Genomic DNA, 7670 nt, shown 5'->3' with positions numbered 1-7670 from the left:
ATTCATGACTTATGAAACAGTAGTGACTAAATGTAATTTTTAGTCACTTGTTTTATATCTCCTCTCTCCTCCTGGATGACCATTTTGGGCACAAGGGAAGATGTTGTTTTAACTTTACTCCTTCATAATGGCACTACAATTTTTTTTTATCTTTCCCTAATTCAAAATACTTTATGTCATCCTGTTTCAGATGTTATTTAAAAACACACCTAGCAGCAAATGTTTTGGGGAAACTTTACTTGGAGTTGTCACTTAGAATTGCTTCAAGGATTGACTGTGGTATTTTCCTAAAAAAAAACTTTGTATGGTTATTAGGCACCCTTGTTAGTTCATATTTGTGGATACAAAAAACTATACTGATCTCTTCCCACTTTTTTCTTTTGGTATGAAAATTCATGAAACAAAAGAAGCCCTGTCCTTATCTTCAATTTTTGGAGCAGATATTGTGTAAATTCAGAGATCAGACAAGAGTATCTAGGTAAATATTGATAAAATAGAGAAACTAAAAGACATATATTTTCAGTATAATATCATAGAGTACTCAAAATGAACAAGTTAAGGACATATTAATAAAGAACAAGCAAAGTAAAAATTCGTAAGCAGCAGTGCTTCATCCTTCTTTGTAGAAACGATTCATTTTCCATTTCAATTGACACAAATATAAAATGCTTTTCTTTAACTGAGTATCCATATTGATTTTGCTTTATGATCCATGCATCTTCTTCGTGACTTCATTCCCCTTACTAGGACCACAAATAAGTCAAAATCCATCCATTCTCTAGAGTAGTTTCAATTTTCATGATAGATCAACACAGTTTTTGACCAGAATACTAACAGTAATTCTCTTCTTTGTCTCTTTTGACAAGTAATTGTATCAGCTCTGTAAAAAATAACTCTCATTAATCCACATTGTTCTCTTCAAAACCAGAGGCTTAAGATTTTATGTTAGATGTTGACTGATCATGCATCTCAAATACCCTTTTATTATATTGAAAAGGTTCAAAGGATGTTACTCATAAATGAACTCCACACCTTGGAAAACAATGTGGTTAAAAAGATAGCATAGATGCCTGGGTGAGACCTGAATTAACTAGACATTTTGAGAGTGCTGAACGTTTACATTTTCAGCACATCTAATTAACCTTGTGGGTATTACATTCCAGTCGATGCAGAGAAACTCATACACATGCATGAAAAAATCATTGCCACAATGAAATGGTGAGTGTTCCACACTTATACCCCTACAGGCACTTTTCTTTTTTTCAGAATTAAATACGCATTAAGCTGCATATTGGAATCCACTTGAAACTTTTCCAATACTTGTTCTTCTTCCTTCATGTCTTTTCACTTTTAACTCCTAGTGAGAATGGAAAATGCATACTGAGAAAAACCATGGCAGAAAAATTCTGACCGTACTGTCCTCCACAAACATAAAGAAAACAGTTTTCAAACTTCATGGGACTTTGTTTTAATCAAATGCAATCCCATACAGATTTATTCCTCCACTTCCACTCTAGGAAGAAACACCAAATTGTTCATTTTCATGAGTAAAATTAGTGAAAACTTTACTCAACACATTATTTCCAACACACAGTACAAATAACATCACTACATGCTTATATATAGGAAGCCCTATTCATAATCTGGTGCTTACTAAACTGACTCTTGAAAACATAAATGACCATTTGGAAAATTTTTCTAGTGAGCCCTGTATACCTTTTAAAGTCAAATTTGGAGTTCAAAATCATACTCAATAAAATGATACTCATGATCGTATCATGAAATCCAGACCACAAAGAAAGAATATATATAAATTTTTAAAGATTTCATGTATTTGACAGAGAGTAGAAACTGGGAGAAGGGCAGAGGGTGAAGCAGACTCCCCGTGAAATGGGGAGCCTGATGCTAGTTTCAATCTCAGGTTCCTGGGATCATGACCTGAGCCGAAGACAGATGCTTAACCTACTAAGACACCTGCATGCCCTCAAAGAATATATTCTAAAACTATGTACAAAATTATTAGGTCAGCATGCAAATAACTCAAAACCAATACATTTCAAATTTTAAAAAAAGAACTTGGTTTCTTCAAGCAAAAACAATAGATCAAGAAGTCACTTTGATGCTTTTGACACTTTTAAATGACCAGTTAAGAACAGCTGCATGATTAATTCAGTTGGCTATGTAAAAAGTTGTCATTCAGATGGTCAAAAAAAGTCACAAAATGCACTATTTATGGAGATAAACAGCCTCTGTCTACACTGACTAAATAGAATATAGGACAATTTCTCCAGGGAGAACATGTGCAATTTGCACATTCATGCAAGCAGAAGAGGTGACTTCTTCAAGACTTATTTGTTGTTCCTATTGTTTGCTCATTTATAGAGGTTTTGGTGTCATTATTTTATTTTGCTTTTGTTCTGGCAATTTTATTTTTATCTAGCTGTCAGTAGGGACAATTAACCACATTGATAACTTACATTTTAGTCCAAAATCTAATATTATTTGTCCTCTTTTTTTTTTCCCCTCCAGTTGTCCTTTAAAGATATGCAGGATTAAATCTATGATATTAACATTTCTCAGAAACTGTGCCTCACACAAATACTTTCAAACAAAAAACCTAAAACAGAGGGAGGGGGAAAGAGAGAAGGAACTATTGTAAAGCTGAAGGCAACCAAGGATTTTCCCCTGTCATAATGTGGAAAAATACTTTATCTCTTTAAATTTTAGACAAAAAGTCTTTCTAAGAGGGAAGCGATGTCTGCTTAATCTCTTTGGCAAATGTTTTTCTTTTTTCCTTTCCTCGCTGTTTTTCTAAGATAGATCTAGTGTGCACATCAGAGAAATAAACACTATATTCTGCAGATACCATATTACACACACAGCAATTTGTATGATAATTTTTTTTCTTGATTGCAATTTACTCTTTAAATATGCAAATTGTATAATTACTGCCAAAAAAAAATGTCCTCCATGTGTAACAACGAGAAAAAGATGCATAAAAGTGCTATAAATTTTGCAGAATAATGGGTTTACAGATGAAAAAGGAGTGAACTATATTAGGTAAGTCTTTTATAGAAGAAAAACACACCAGGTTGAAAAATCCTTCCAGTTCGAAATGTTTAGGCCATCGTTGATAACTGCCCAAAACCTCACTCCAACTCTCTCAAAGATTCCATAGAAGGTAAAATGTTTCCTCTCCTCTGATAGATTATCCAAATACTATCAGCTAGTCAAAAGTGATGTCAGAAAAGTCTAAAATTAAGCACTTAAACCTGTAGCTACCTGAAATATGAGTACAGCAACATAAAAATTAGATCTATGCTCACAATCAATTGCACAAATAGTTGAATATAAGGACTTCAGTAAATATATACACATACTTACTATATACATTCTCCACATATCTTGCTTCTTGACAATTTTTTAATGACTAGATAAAGAAACAATGCATTCCTCTAAAGAGGAGTATCAGCAGCAGCACCAAAGTTAGTAATAAAAGAGCTAAACTTTCCTGAGCACCTGTGATTTGCCAAGCCCTGTGCTCAGTGAGTTATAAACATCAGATTCTTTGCAGTTCCCAATCAGTAGGCATGACTAGCAACATCTCAGTATACAGATAAGAACTTGAGATGCAAAGATAGTGATTAAGAGGTAAGTTACAAAGCCCAGATTTAACCATACATATCTGATCCCAGAGCCTTCTACCATATTGTTGTACCTAATTCTTTCCCCTGGAAAATTACCAGACCCAGTTGCCAGTTGGCTTGGCTGGGCACATGGGCAAGTTAATTTTTTGGTGTGTGCCTCAGTCACTCACATCCGATAAATGGAAAAGCTATGTCTCTTGCTTGCCTAATTCACAGAGAAGCCGTGTAACAGTATATGAATGAGCTTTGAAAATTGGTGTATTATGCAAATGTAAACTATAGAAAATTTTACAAATGATTATTTATGATGCATGCAGTTTAAAAGATTAAGTAGTATGTATAAAGAAAAATATTATCTTTAAAATTAAACACACATAATCACATCCTAAATTTATCCTTTAATAGCTAGAAAATCACAAGGATTTTCTAGGATTCTTAAACTTGATGAGACGAATTTTCCTACTTTGTAGAATGGGGATAGTGAGTATCATTGGATTTTGCATAGAACTTGGATAAAAAAAATCATATCTATTATTATTTTATGAATTAGAAAAAAGTATCGGAGCAGCAAATCTGTACCTGAAATCTTGTATGCATTCACTATTTGCATATTTCTTTTTTATGTAAAACCATCTGCTGACTGAGGGAAAAATAAATCTAAACTTTTACTTAGAGAGTAAATAAACATAATTCTTTCCCCTTCTTAATATCATATAAAACTGGATCAACCATATTAGAAAGAGCCATTCTGGCTATGGCATACTTGTAACATGCCATCTTGAATCAAATTTATATTGCATGTGCAATTATATGTTAAAACTCGACCTACGTGGTGTCAGTTTCATGTGAAGGATCAAGGGAATAGGAGGTGCCATGTGTATTGCCAGACCACCTATGCTGGACTTGGTAAGGAGCTAGGAAAAAATCAGTTCTGTAACACTTTAATGACCATCACTTCTAGCCTAGGTTATCAGAGAGTTTGAAAAAGTAGCAGAAAATTAAAAAGATAATTCTTTGGCAAGAGATGGATTGTGGGTGCCACACCTTTTTTGTCACAGAGTGGTAGGCAATGTTACTCCCACTTCGTGTCTAACGAGAAAAGCTTCAATGCAACCATGCAAAGAAGTTTGCGTATGTTCTCTACAGTTGTGGGCACAGATGACTGGTGTTTGATAGACACAAGGAAAATAAGGTCAGAGGTTTGCCTGACGACATACACATCTCAAGTTTGTCAGGTCAGAGGGCGCATGAGTACTCCCTGTGGACCAGATGGGGGTCATGTGTGTAAAAACCAGCCTGGGTATATCTTGGATTCTGTTCAAGAAAGTCACCTTGTGAGTAAAGGAAAGCTCATAGAATAGCTGTGGCCATCTTCCTCCTGGTTTGAGAACAAAACTATAAACAGAATCAGCAGAAGTGTAGAGTGACACTTCCAATGCCTGCATAGCCTCTGATCTTCTGGTATGTTATGATAAAGTGTTATTACTACCTGAGCCAATTTTGGTGAAGTGTATCGTTTCTTGTAACCAAAAGCTTCATAACCACTACAATATCTAATCTACAGTATCGGTCATGAAAATTAGTAAAAACTTATGAAATACCATTAGTAAGATATCTTTGAACATAGCTGATGAGCACTGGATAAATAGCAGCATTTTTTCCATGAGGTTTTAGATAGAAAGGAGGGAGAGAAGAAATTAAAAGGATGTAAATAAATTGAAATATATCAAGGAAAATTAAATATGTATGCAGAAGTATATAATAAATATTATCATGTGTTAAATGCTCCATAAAACTATGAGTTTTCAGAGGGAGAGATTGTTTCCAGCTGAGGACAAATGCAAGACATTAATTCAGAGAGCAGTTGCTCTCTGGCTTCTCCCAGGCAAGTTTCTACTCACAGACGTGTTTGGCCCTGTATTAATCAGAGTTCAATCAGAGAAGCAGAACCCTATGAATTACATAGAGGAAGGAATTTGTTATGGAGATTAGACCTTACACAGTCATGGGAAAGATCTATGATGGGGAGATCTATGCAGGACTGTTGGCTCTGCATCTGGTCTTGGATCTGAAGCTGCTATACATCAGCCAGGAGTCTATTTGGAAAGGAAAGTTGCACATGAAGTGTGCTAAAATAAGGAAAACCTGGCATCCTTGTTGATGAACAGAAACACACAAGGACAAATTCAAACCTATGTCTGTCCCTCTTTTCTCAACTCTTTTTTTTTTCTTTTCCCAACTCTTGTTGATACAAATAGTCTTCCACTGTAGCAGCACCTTTGACAACAGACCAGCATATAGGGCTGGGCCTAGACTTAAAACTTTAAAAGCTCCATTGTTAATTGGAGGCATGAAGTTCTGGACACTGCCCCACTCCAACAGCATGAGCTCACAGGTCAGAGGTACCATGCCACACTGCAAGGAGGTAAATTTCAGAGAGAAAAAAATGGCTACTACTTCACTAAATCTCGAATTTCTAAAGTTCTCTTGTGGCCAACCCTCACCCCAAGCCACACATTCTGACAATAAGTAGCAAAGCTACCAAAGCCAATCTACTCTCTTTTTTATTAGAATGATTAGACAGCATTTAAATATTAGGAGCTTTCACATAAGTGACCAAATATTCGAGCTCCCCTTAAAAAAATGACATGTAGTTATTGACAAATAGATTTGAAATTTACATGGAGTGGTGAAAGACTCAGAAAAGTCAATACCACATTGAAGGAGGAGAAGGAAGTTAGAAGACTGACACTACCTGACTTTTAAGATTTACTATAACACCACAGTAATCAAGCCAGTGTGGTATTGGAGAAAGAATAGACAAGTAGACCAATGAAGCAGAAGAGAGAACCCAGAAATAGACCCATGTAAATATAGTTAACTGACCTTTGATAAAGGAGAAAAGACAGTGAAATAAGATAGTCATTTCAACAAATGATGCTGGAACAACTAGTGGAACAACTAGATATTCACATGCAAAAAAAAAAAAAAAATCTAGACACAGACCTCACACTCTTGAGGTTAAGTCAAGATGGATCACAGACCTAAATGTAAAACACAGAACTATAAAACTTCTAGAAGATTCATAGAGAAAATGTAAATGACCTCGTGTATATCAATGACTTTATAAATACGGTGCCAAAAGCAAGACCCACAAAAGAAACAATTAATAAACTAGACTTCATTAAAATAAAAAATGCCGGGTCTGTGGAAGACAATGCCACAGACCGATAGAAAATATTCACAAAGGGCACATATGATAAAGGACTGTTACGCAAAATGTAAAAAGAATTCTTAAAACTCAACAACATGAAAACAAACAATCCATGTAAGAAATAGGGCAAAGACCTTAACAGACAAAGAAGGTATACAGATGACAAATAAGCATATGAAAAAATGTCAGCAAGGAAGCACACATTAAAACAGAAATGAGATAGCACTACATGCAATCAGAATGGTGAAAATTCAGAATACTGATAATACCAACTGCTGATAATGATGTGGAACAGAATTCACTGCTGGTAGAAACGTAAAATTGTATAACCACAATGGCAGACAGCTTGGCTATTTCTTACAGAACTAAGCATACTTTCAACACATAATCCAGCAATCACACTCCTTAGTATTTACCTAAATGAGTTGAAAACTTATGTCTGCACAAAAACCTGCTATAAGCAGATGTTTATAGCATCTTTATTCATAATTGCCAAAACTCGGAAGCAACCAAGATATCCTTCAGTATGTGAATGGGTAAATGAACTGTGAAAGATCCAGACAGTGGAATATTATTCAGTGCTAAAAAGAAATAAGCTATCAACCTATAAAAAGGCATAGAGGGATCTTCAATCCATAGTAATTAGTGAAAGAAACAAATCAGCAAAAGCTATATAGTGTATAATTCTAAATATAAGGTATTCTAGAAAATGGAGATGGACTATATGGAGATGGTTTGAAGATCAGGGGTAGCCAAGGGTTGTGGGGGGGGAGGGGTCAATACAGATTTTTAGGGCAGTGAAAACACTC

Source organism: Vulpes lagopus, chromosome 6 (genome assembly GCF_018345385.1).
Source record: "Vulpes lagopus strain Blue_001 chromosome 6, ASM1834538v1, whole genome shotgun sequence".
Classification (NCBI taxonomy): domain Eukaryota; kingdom Metazoa; phylum Chordata; class Mammalia; order Carnivora; family Canidae; genus Vulpes; species Vulpes lagopus.
The sequence above is the reverse complement of the archived record's forward strand: the minus strand, read 5'-3'. Positions refer to the sequence as shown.